The sequence below is a fragment of the Phasianus colchicus genome, chromosome 3 (assembly GCF_987193195.1).
Source record: "Phasianus colchicus chromosome 3, bPhaCol1.hap1.1, whole genome shotgun sequence".
Classification (NCBI taxonomy): Eukaryota; Metazoa; Chordata; class Aves; order Galliformes; family Phasianidae; genus Phasianus; species Phasianus colchicus.
This window is the reverse complement of record NC_143438.1, coordinates 11,948,594-11,960,942: the sequence shown is the minus strand read 5'-3', so window position 1 is coordinate 11,960,942 and position 12,349 is coordinate 11,948,594. Positions and strand designations below refer to the sequence as shown.

Genomic DNA, 12,349 nt, shown 5'->3' with positions numbered 1-12,349 from the left:
GCAAAAGGTCTTGTACACTTTGCCATTGAATCGCATTGTATCAGTCACTCTTCTCTGCTCACAGACTAACAACTCTTTGATGTATCAGTGATAACATCCACATTTCATGAAAGTTATACACTGGGGAGTGAGGGGGGAAGGCTGGAGGTGTTGTCAGGGAGTTGTGTCCCTTCTATGCTTTCCTCTAGCAAGGAGTTGTGCACTGGGCAAACCTCAGTGTGTTTTGTGAAGCAGGCCAAGCCTGAGTGAATCTCTGACAAACTCTGCATGCTCTAAGTTCAAGTAGGCCACCAGTGGGCTTCTCTGCTAGAAAACTGGTTCGTGGCTGGCTGTGAGCCTGGGGTTGCCAGATGCAGAGGCAGCCCCATTTTCTTTGGGAACTGTGTGCTCTGAAGATGAGGGTAAATACTGGATCTTAGTGTTGGGCCTGGAAGCTACTGACCCAGAGCGTGTGTGCCACTAAGGGCTTTTGCCTTCCTTACCTGAGAAAGCACTTCAGAAAATGGAGGCTGCTGTGATCAGGGCTTGAGGGAAGAACCCAGCTCACATAGCCTTGTCTCCCCTCCAGGCTGTGTTGCACAGCCTGATCAAGTTTGCCCAGCTCTAGCCATCCTGTAGTGTGAAGGTGGGCCTGAATCATCTGTTTAGGAGCATTGCTTGCAGCTGTGTGCCACAGGACTACCTGAGAAGGCTATGCAAAGCTGACTTTCTGCCTCAGGTGCTTTTCTCTAGGTATGTAGTCTAGGTATTTGCAAAGCATCTGTGGAGGAGCATGCCAGAAGAGCCTGTGTTTTGCAAGTGCAGGTGACCTGAGGATAACTTGCAGCTGGGTATGCATTTGTTGAGGTGGGCTGTGAGAGCAGTTCATGTGCCCTGGCTACTGCAGGCTCGAGGTGTGGAGAAGTGAGGCAGTCTACAGGCACTGGGTGGGCCAGAAGCATTTTGGGCAAGGGCCGTGAGTTGAGCCTCCTTTCTGGTGAACCCTGTAGCAGGAAATAAGCCATTAAAGATACATCAGGGACACACAACTACCTAAAGATATCAGTCTAGTGCTAGGTGGAGTAGATGAGAAGGACTGGCATTTGTTTGTATCCTGTACTAAAGAAAAAACTGAATACCCTATGCTGCTTTGAACTTGAAAGCTATATTGTATGGACATCAGTGTATGATGAGGTAGGGTGTTTTTTCTTGAATAATAGGATCTGAAGAAGCCTACTTGCTTTGCATTTGCCATAGCAACATGTTTATTGCATACCCTGTCACTGTTATCTCCACAGGTGGAGTACTGATAGAGTAGGAATGCCAGTACCTCCTATAAGAATTGGGTTGCAAGCAGCTCAAGGTAACGCTGCTCCTTTATGCTTCCTCTTTTTCTTCCCCTCTCTTATGGAAGTTACTGACAGGGCTCTAGGATCTCCTGTGGGCTGTGGGAAGTGTAACACCCCTGTGGAGCAACATGAGTGAACAAACCGAGTAGAGGTTGGCCGTGGGGTAACTGGTGGGCTGTGGCTGCTGCAGATGGCTGAGATGGGTTACAGCAATGCTGAGGCTGATGTGATAACTATCCCTTAGGCGGTGAGAATTCCTTTCTGTTGACCGCAGATCTGCTTCCCCTTTATTCTATTGCTCACAGGGTATTCAAGTGTCAAAATGTAGCATCCAGATGAGTTTCTTTTCCCCTTCTGAATGAAAACATCTGCACTGCTGTCATGACTTGAACTCAGGCTGCTTTGTCACCGTGGCTTTGGGAATGTTTCTGTAAGCAGGACTATATATCGTCTGACACGTTTGTCAAAGTATGCATGCTTTGTTATCTGTGTTCTCCAGAAATGGATGGGAACCCAGTTCTGTCAGGCAATTGGTATGAGTTTTTACAGCTGCAAAAGAAACAGCACGGCTAACTGTGAACTGCTTTAACACTCTTTTTCTGGCTAAAATATAAAGACTAAATATCTAAAGTTCCACCTGTGAAATCAAAACACCTATATGTAAAATGTTCAATTGGAGAATCAGGTAGGATAATTTAAGAGAGGATTATAGCCTTGTTTGGGGGAAGTATAGTGAAGAAGATGCAAACAGCATTGTGTCTGACCAAATCCTAAGGCTGGTGTTCTGCTCAGAACATGAACCCACAGGGCATGCTTCTGTCCCCTGTTCTGGTGCTGCGTGTGACATCAGCTGCCATGTGAGGAGGTCATGGTAGCATCACCCATGGTGATGCCAAGACTGGTGGCTCAGCCCTGTGGTGTTGGTGCAGGAAGGAGTGCAGCCAAGGTGAGAGCTGAGGCTCCTCACTTTGCACAGGAGAAAGTGAAAAAGCAAGATGAGAGGCTTAAGGAATTATGGAAACAGCAAAGAAAGTTAATGCTGGTTGTTCACCAAGCCCTGCAATAGTAGTTAAGGGAAACTTAGCCTGGTGGAGGGTTTGAAGCAGGTAGAAGTACTTTTCATGGGACAGCCCACAGCAGTGCAGGTAAGCAGAGGTTGAAAGTCAGCTCTCTAATCTGAGGTGCTGTTAACTTTTTTAACTTTGTATTTTTAGACAGACTGAACATGTGGAAGGCGTCAGATTCTCAGATACGGGTCAGATACTTGGAGAGATGCATTTCTTGGAATTCACAGCCAAAAGATTTAGTGATATTTGAAAGCATACAGTGGAAGTATTTACAACTGTGCTATCGAAGACAAAAGCATAAAAAAGCAATTAGTCCTATCGTAGGACATTCCAGAGCAGTCTCAACTGTCAGTCTCTGAGCCTCAGTGGGAGGGGAGGAGTAAGAAGTACTCTCAGCAGGTGTCTTCTGTTCCATAAAAGTTGATCTGTGAGGTGTCTGAGTTTTCTTCACTTTTTTTCTCCGCTCTGTCCATCTGCCTGAAATGCTGTATGGCTAATTTGCCCTCTGAGCTGTTGTCATCAAACTGCGTCTTGGTTCTGAGGACTTCACCAGTCCTTTAGTCTGATATTGATTTGTTGCTTCTCCTATGCTGTGGGTCTTACAGTACATAGCAACAGAAGGACTGGGAGGTGGAGGCTGTGGATTTAGTTTCCCCATGATGAGGCCAGTAGAACCAGCTTTGCATGTTAAGCGCAGCTGCTTAGAGGGTTTTCAATTCATTTCTGTGCTGAAATATTTTGATTGAACAATACAAAACTAGCTGTGGCAGGCCTCTGTAGCTCAGGCTTATGCTTGCTTTTGGCGTGTGTGCTCAGACGAGAGTCACAGCGATGGTCCCTCAAGATATAAAAGAAGTGAGGTTGCTGTTTTCTGAGGATGAGTGTGTCCTGCAGCTTTTGTTCATGGCCAGTTGAGATGCTACTGACGTATGGCTGCAGAGGTGGGAAGAGGATTCCATGAACATTCCATTACTTTATTTAGGAATGGGATGTTGAAAATGTGAGGCACCAATACAGAACATGTCTAGTGCTTTTTCTTAGCATATCCTTGTACCTGTGGGATGCTCCCTGGGGATGCTTGCAGAATGATAAGAGACCACAGGGGTTGGGAAGTGTATAGAGGTCTCCTATCTGTTCACATGGAATTGCCTATCTCCATTTCTTTACAGGGAAAGCATTTGGACACTCAGTGAGTGAGGAAGCACTCAGAAATAGTTTTGTCACTTTTAATGAAATTTAAAATGTTGTTTGGTAAGGAGCATCACAGATAATTTAAATACAGTAAGCTGAATGAGAACTAATTTCTGAGTTTCTATGGCATTGCTGTAAAAAAAAAAAAAAAAATACATAAATCTGTCACTTGCTATTTTTACAGTTGTACTTTTAGTCCTTCTACACCACCGATAGACTTTGGAAGCAGTACCACCTTAGTGTCTCATGGCTTTCCTGGTCTTGATGTGATCTTATTTTCCTTGTGTTTATTTTCATATCCTCTAGAGGGAGAAGTAAGTTGCTCAGGCTGTTGGAAGGTCTGCTGAGAATGAATTAGTGCATGAACAGTGCTAATGATGTAAACTTTGATGGATCTGTATGTGGCACCTAAGCCTTTTAGTTCTCCTGAATTTGTAGTTCCTGGGCAAAGTGTTATGCTCTCAAAGGTGATAGGGTCATAATTTGTTCTGGGCAGGGCTCCAGCTGATGTTAATGATGGATTTAGGATGAGACTGCAGGCAGCACATGACAAACACCAAGGAGACATTTTTCCTGTGTGTATGAAGACCTGTGGTGAGAATCTAAAACATCCTAAGGATACCACTCTGCAGCTGTTCAAACTTGTGGGCATAAACTACAATCTTGTGTAATGCAATAGACGGTAACTGCTTTCCCATAAAAACTAGCTGTAAGCACAGTTTGACAGCTGTTATTGTTTTCCCCTATGATTGTTTATTTTCAAAGGCAGAAATAAGGACAAACTTGGCCTTTCTTCATGGCATGCAACAACCCGCCTCTGATCTCTGCAGACTGTGTGGACCTGTAAGCTCTCCTAAGAAAGAATGTGAACGTTAGACCTAGCCTACAGCACTGGATTTAAGATGCTCTCTAACCTAGCCTGGAGATCTATGTCTGCTTTGAAGCTCTCAGTGGCTTGTTGAGCAGGAGCGGCTACTGGCGATGTTGCTTGGTGTCTGATTTTTGTTGTGTATTTTAGTTTTGGGTTGGTCGGCTTATTAAATTGTTTTGTTTTAAGATATCTGGTTATATTGGGCTGCTGCACAGCAGGATGACAGATGAGCTGTGACCCTTCTCTTGGTATAAATGCTGGGCTAAGGGAGCAATGGGGATGGAGAATAGAAAGCTTGGCCTATGGCTAGCTTCTGGAGGACACTTGAAGCCAAAGGGTTTACTTGACATTCCTTCTCTTAAGCCTTCCTTTTCACTTCCCTTTACTTAATCTGACCCCTGGCTCTTGCAGCTTGACATGAGCACTGTGCTTGAGGCAGAGAGATGTTGCAGACCATTATCAGCACTTTGGCTTGAGATCTTGACAGCAAGTTTGAAAAGATTTCTTTATGGATTCTTCACTATGTAATTCTTTGTCTGTGAGGTATATGAGTTACAGCAACCTTGCCAATATGACTTTTAGACTATAAATAGTCAAAGCAGGTTGGAGTCAAAGTTTGGAGAGGGAAGGCTGGATAAGCAGGCTTCTCACAAGGTATGAAGATGAAGTGTTGAGTTGAGGTCAGGTATGTAAAGTTTTTTTTTTTTGAGTAATGTTTCCTCTGAGGTGCCAAGCATTCCAGTTTTGGTGTGTGTGCTACTGCTGAATTTTTTGGGATATGCAGATCTTGCAGAGCTGTGAGTTGGCTGGAGTAGATGAAGGTGGATGCTAGCTAAAAATGCATAGCACAGGGGTTGACTGTCTCTGTTCAATTCATTCTTATTGGTGTGCTTAGGATAAGATTGCTCTTGCTTCTCTTTTCCTACCGGTTAGAATAGAAACCTGAGAAGTTTTTGTCCTCTGTCCTCACCAGCCTTCTCATTCTGCAGTCCTCTGATGTGCATGAGCTTGCAGAGTATGAGTTTCCATGCCTTGCAGAGTGTTAGGTCTCTTTGGGCTATAAATTAGCCTCAATGTGGACTTGAGAGCTACTACTATGGATGGTAGGCCTCAGGTCTATCACATATTTGGGCCCCTGAGGGGGATGTAAGGAGGCAAAATCATAATGCGTGGAAATGCTTGTGGTATAACTTGTTTTGCTGTAATAGTGGTGAATATGAAGAACAGTGGTTCTTTGAAGGTGGTGACGACTCAAATGATGGAGCAAGTCTGGATGAGCAAAACTAGCAAGAGAAAGAGCAGTTGAAGAGCAGGAGCTGTCATGTGGTGATTCTCCAGCACCTTCTGCATCATCCCTTGTTCTGGATGCTGTCATTAATCTGTCTGCAAGTTGTCCTTCCTTATTGGCTCTTCCTTGATTGATGAGTGCAACCCAGGGTGCTATTCATTGTTGAGGATTGGCTGGGAGCAGATCAAGGGCTTAATCCTGTGAAAAGCTTGAGTCCTGGTGCAACTGATGGGGAGCTGAGAGATGGGAGGATTAAAAAGAGCTGAAGAATTCCTATCTGAGCAGGGGTGAGGAATGTGTTTCTTGAGGATGTCACACTTCTGATGTTCTATTATGTTAGTATTAGTGGAAGAGAAAATAAGTAGTTCTTTCAGAAATCTAAAGAAACTTACCAGAGGAACCGTTCTAAAGTGTCAGTTATGTGGCGCTTTTTTGCCAATTTTCATTATTACTTACAGCACTGGAAAGGACTGTAAAGGAAGAAAATACCCTATTTATAATGTTCTCTTTAAATCTCTTGCACTAAGATACACTTCAGCATTATATACATCACAGATGAGGCATATAATCTGTGAGATCATCGCAGAGAAAAGCCAGCTTTTTTTCCTACCTCAGTCAACCAAACTCTACTCTGCAATGGAACTACTTTTCTTTCTTTCTTTCTTTAAAGGGCAAAATTTGTTACTGAAGGGAGTCACAAACCAAGTTGAATTTGACTTCATTCATGGCTTTCCAAGTATTTAGATGAATTTAAAGCTTTCCTAAGATGTCGTTGTACTAAGGAACATGATTTAGTGGGGGAATATTGGTGGTAGGTAGGCAGTTGGCCTAGATTATCTTAGTGATTCTATGATTAGCAAGCCCTTGTCAGACATGTTGAATGAGCTTATTTCTCCTCCCACTGCTGAGCCAGAAACTCCCTCTCATCTTCTTCATTTGGGGAAACCAGTAGCAGTGCCCAAAGACGCTCCTGCTAAGTGATTTCCACTTAAAGAAAAATGAAACGTCAGCTTTCTGTGACCAACCCGTGTAATTGATGGACTCCCTGTAAAAGAGCCGGAGTCCCCTGTGGCTGCCTGTGTATTGCATTATGCGGAATTAAAGGATTCCTGTTTGTATTGGATCAACAATACCTGTACTGTTTGCTTTGAAGCATGTTTAATGAGTCCATTTTATTGATGGTAAGCCTGGGTGGTGCGCTGTTCTCTTCCTTTGAGATGCTGGAAGTATTAGAAATGGGAATGGTAATGAAATGAGTTTGGTGGTGAGGCTTAAGTGAAAAGAAAACATCTTTCATTGAGGCTTGAAAGTAACCTGCTATTGGCACTGAATTTTGGGCAGCCAGGAGAAACTATCACATGGTTTGTGCAGACGGGAAAGAGGACAACAAGTGAGAGAGGAAATAATCTGGCAGAAGTGGGATGCTTCAATGCAAGGTGCAGTTTATGTAGAGTTGTCAGCGTGCTCTGTGCTATCAGCCACGTGTGTCTTGGGTAAAAATGCACAATAAGGGCACGTTCGGACTTGAGCTGGCCTCCTTGCTGCTGCTTTTTGCTATCTCATAGTTACGTCAGTCAGGACAGTGAAGAGATATAAGTTCCCTGACCAGTGTGGCAGCTCTTGCAAAAGCTTCAAGATGGTGATGTCTTCTGGCAGCCTGCTTCATACGTAAGGGGCAGCACAGGCAAAAGATGAAAAGATTTCAGTGGGAAGGAAGCTAATAAGCACATCAAAACAAGCTGCTTAGGAGTGGTTTTAACGTAGCAGCACAGGGAGCAATTGTTTGCTGATGTAACGGAGTCCACCAGAGGTGTGCTTGGGCAGCATGATATGCTGCTGATTTATGCTGTAAAGGCTCCCAGGGTAGCTGTAGCCTTGCATCTCAGGAAAGGTTTGGGTTGGATATTAGGAAAAACTTATTCTCAGAAAGAGTGGTGAGACATTGGAACGGGCTGCCGAGGGAGGTGGTGAAGTCACCATCCCTGCAGGTGTTAGAAAACGTTTGGATGTGGCACTGAGGGACATGGTTAGTGGGCATGGTGGGGATGGGGTGGTGGTTTGACTAGGTGAGCTTAGTGGTCTTTTCCAGCCTTAATGATTGTATGATCACACAGTAACTCCCAAGCTACAGGGTCTGGCTGCACAAGGCATGATGATTGAGCTACCTGTGCTTTGGATGGGTCTATGATGCCCACAGGTGTCTGCATTCATACAGTTTTTGGCTGGTGGGTCAGAGATAATGATGCTGTATTGGTGTATTTGAAAGAAGCTACAGAGTGCTTCCAGCCTTTGCCAATAGTAAGACCCAAAATCTGAGTGAAACAAATGGCTAGGTGGCATGGGTAGGAGCAGTCGTGTGGTTTGGGGCTGCAAAGTGACTTCTGGAACTGAGTACTCACAAGCCCAGTTCAGGAGCTGCCAGCATTTTGGAGAGGTGAATGTAAAGGAATTGTTTAGAGGAGGATAGATGGATTGATGATGCTTGGAGTCTCCTTCTCAAGGGGAGAACTTATAACTCCTGCAGTAGGAGATGGATAACTGCAAAGGAAGTGCTTCCTCTGCTGTTTGGAACTGGGGACTCTTCCGCATCCCTCTTGTAAGTTACAGTGAAACCCATGCAAATGCTAATGGCCAAATTCTGTTCTTAGTTACACCCATGCAGCCTTCCTGAAGTCAGCAGTTGTCTGTTTTGCAACCATTGCCTGATGCAATAACTTGAGGGCTGTGTATCTGGAAGGCTTAAGCCATGCTTGCATTCTCAGCTCCGTGACAGTGAACGAATGATGTCTGATGTGAAATTGTTGCAATCTGAGTAACTGGTGAGGAATAAGTGAGGTCAGTGGTGTTTCACAGCAGTAGCACGCAGTGCTGGGCTGGGGGTGTTCCTCCTCCTCCAATACCTGTAAGCTCAAAGGGGCCCAGGACAGGCTGACCCTGGCTCTCCCTCAGGTTGGAATGCCACTTTCCCACATCAGACACTCCCTGTGCTAATTACACCCTTCTTAGACTCGCCCTTCAGCAATTACTTGTCTAAGCCCTGCCTCAAGCTGACATCACTGGAAAGTCCAATAAAAATACAGCAAGCTTTCAAACCATCCCAGGAAAGCAGAATGGTGTATTATTAGTAGTAGTATTTCAATGCAGCTGTTTGCTGCTGATTTGCTTAGCCTTATCTCATAATAGGAAGAGTTTGGGCTCCCTCCTGGCAAATGGCCTCCAGGATCAGCAAAGTCCTTGTCTCTTCTTCAGTGATGTTCTTGGCTCAAAGCGCTTTGCAGCGGCTCCTTTCTTTGCTTCTCTTTAACTCTTCTGCTCAGTATCAAATGCTTTCTTTTAGAGACTCAATCCTGAGCTTCCCAAACTGTGAGATACCACCCCTATAAGTCACTGATCATCATCTTTGTTGCTCCTCACTGTATGTCAGCATATGTACAACGTACATCACCCATGTGCATCTGGTGGTGATGGGCTGATGACAGGTCTAGATTTTAGTCTTTTCCGACTTTAATGATTCTATGATCTGCAATCCCTTTTATTTTTTTTATTCTTCTTTCAAGGTTGATCACCTCCTTAAGGTAATACAGGTATTTTCAGAACTTGCATTTGCTCAGGAAGAAAGGAAAGCAAATGGCAACTTGCCATTTCTACTCTAGTATTAAATGTGGAGGTTGGCAGCCCTGCCTGCAGCACAGGGGTGATCCTTGATGATCCTTGAGGTCCCTTCTAACCCAAACATTCTATGATTCATTTACATATTGGTTTTTTTGTTGGTTTTTATTTCTTTTAGTAATACAACTACAAGCAATTCCATGAATTCTCTACGGACAGAATTATCACATTTTCTTTTTTGTTGTAGGTAATGCTGGAAAATTGGACCTGAATCAGAGCAAACAGATTTCTTTTTTTTCCCTTCATTATGGTCCTGTCTTAACTGGTATACAGCTCATCCCATGACATCAGAGTTGGTTTGTTTTTCAAAAAAAGCTCTTGGTTTGCATGGAAACAGTAGTACAGAAAATAACTTTCCAACTAAATAATAAGAAAGGAAACTACTTGTGCACACACAGCCAACAGAGGTAACTGGAAATTTTTGCAGGCCAGGATTCCTGTTCTGTAACACCTGATGATGGAAGCATGAGGCTTTGCAGTTGTAAACATAATTTCTTTCCACCCTGCTTGGCAGTCATATTCATTTTTTGGGTGTAACCCTTTCATATGCACAGCTGTGCGCTCCATTCCCACAGCCAGGCATGCCGGGTAAACCTTTTGATCTTTCATTCTGGCCTTCTCTTGCTTGCACTGTGTTTATTACAGCTTCATAAAACTCCTCCAGACCAGGGTGTGATGGGTGATCCTCGAGGAGCTGCCCTCCCTCCAGATCTCTCTGATTATATCGAGCTGATGGTTTCTCCCTAACAGGTGCAGGCAAGCTGATCCAGAAAACAGAACAAGTCGTTTTTGTAAAGTACAGCTCACCTGGGGTTGTCTCTCTGCTGTTGTGCTCAGGTTGGGAGAGCAGAGGCTTTGCTCAGCTTCCAAATCATTGACTGCCGGTTTTGTCTCTAGTACAATTAACCTTTTTGAATCTCAAATTGCTGACCTTGTGCTTGCTCTTGCCAATTGATACCAACCATGGCTGTTTCTCTAGGAACAAGGAGCACAAACTGGAGCAGCCCTTGGAATGTGTCTTTACCTTATTGTTTCATTGGGGTTTTGCTATGTCTGGCTTTGATTTTTATTTTTTCCCTAGGATACTGATGCACAGTGTGCAAGAGGCTCTGTGGGAGGTGTTTTCTTTAAAGTTATTTGTACACTGAAATCCCTGGTTGAGATAAATCCCTGTGTCATGCCCTCCATGCAGAAGGTATTGCTGTGCTGTCCTGCAGCTCCCTGGCCCTTGGCTGGCAGGTGATGTGCAAGCGTTCTGCCTGTTTGCAAAACACCACAAGTAAAAACAACTGTCTGTGTTTTGCTCTGATTTAAGTAGCATGAAGACCAGCTACAGACCTCGGGCTCCCTGCAAATCATGGTGTGTTGCCTTGCTGTTGCAGTGATTGAGAGGAGCAGGTGCTCTGGAAAGGCAAGGAAAGACCTTTCTCCATTCCCTGTGGTTTGATACAGGGGAAACTCTTATTTTGGGGTGCTGCACATGTGCTTGGCTCAGTGCCATGGAAACACCAGAGCTGTGGTGGAGGACACTGAGCTCTCTGATAATGTGTTTCCCATCTGTGCACATGTATTGGTCAAGTGTAGGTCTGTGGTGACATGAAGTCATTCTCCGCATGTGAGACATGCGAAGCAATGTGAAAAACACTTTTAAAATTTGCATATACTTTCAAGATGTGTTTTTTTTTTCCTGTATTTCTGGGTGTGTGTGCATCAATCGAAGCTGCACCTCTCAGAAATACATTGTGGATTATCTCTCTTTTTGTAAGGGAGGAAAAAACAAATCACGTTGCTAACCCACCATGTGATGCCTGAGGAGTTGGGATCGAATCTTACTCTGAGAGGCGATGATATACAAAGCCCATGCGTCAGCTCAGCTACTTTTTTAATCTCTGTTCCGTGATTTGTCTGTGCTCAGCAGCTTTCTCCTGGCTGCAGCAGGAGCCAGCGCGGTGCTGGGGGCAGAGGCGTCACCCAAGCTGTCTCTGCTGACAAAACTGAAGCTGCTTCCCGAGCGTTCCTGTCCTTGTGTGCTGCTGGGTGAGCCTGCTGTGCAGCTGGGGCCCATCTGGGTGTCTGCAAGTGATTTACGGTGCTCGGAGCTGCAGCTGCTTTGTGTACAGAGGCGGCTCTGGGACCACCGCTGTCAGCCGTCACCACCACTGGTCAGGCTGAGAATAAAGTTGAAGAAAAAGAGATTTTTTTTTTTAATGGTACTCCTTGGTAGCTTTTTCCATTTATTCTTTTATTAAAAGATGGAGGGCTCTAATTCTTCAGCGCATCTGAGCTTCGCTCTTTCCTTGTGGTTGTCTTTTGGGAGTGAGTTACTGGGAGCTGACAGGAGGAATTGCAGGGGGCTGCTGTTCTAAAGCCCATGCAAGGAATTCCAAATATGAATACAAAAATCTATTCTTGGTAGAGCTCAGGCTTGGATTAACAGGGGTATTCATTAGAATGCATTCGATCCTGATGATTTGAGGGCAGTAGTGACAGTGATGACAGAATAGGAATCCTGTCTCCTTTTCTCCCTGCTTACTCTTAGTTATCTGAAATGCCCCAACTCACCAAAAGGAGATTGTGGCAAGGTGAAAATTGGTCTCTTCTCCCAGGTATCAGTGATAGGACAAGGTAATGGCCTTGAGTTGTTCTAGGGGAGGTTCAGGTTGGATACTGGGAACAGTCTCTTCTCAGAAAGAGCAGTGAGGCAGTGGCACAGGCTGCACAGAGAGGTGGTGGAGTCACCATCCCTGGAAGCGTTCAAGAAACCTGTGGATGTGGCACTGAGGGAGGTGAGTTAGAGGCATGGTGGGCATTTGGGATCTCAGTGATCTTTTCCAACCTTAATCATTCTGTGATCTTCTATAACTGCCAATCAGGAAGGTTGAAGCCACTGTGATGTTTGTTGACAATGGAGTGTGTCTGTGTAAATGCACATAAA

The 12,349-nt window shown here is 44.6% G+C and overlaps 1 protein-coding gene across 1 annotated transcript in view; it reads left to right on the top strand.

Moving 5' to 3' along the window:
• Window positions 1-11,736: 11,736 nt before the first annotated feature.
• The window catches only part of DSP (desmoplakin), a 60,040-nt gene continuing 59,427 nt past the window's right edge, over window positions 11,737-12,349 (top strand). The window contains exon 1 of the mRNA XM_090136959.1: window positions 11,737-12,200. The gene's annotated coding sequence lies outside the window, so the exon portion shown is untranslated. The remainder of the gene's footprint in view (window positions 12,201-12,349) is intronic.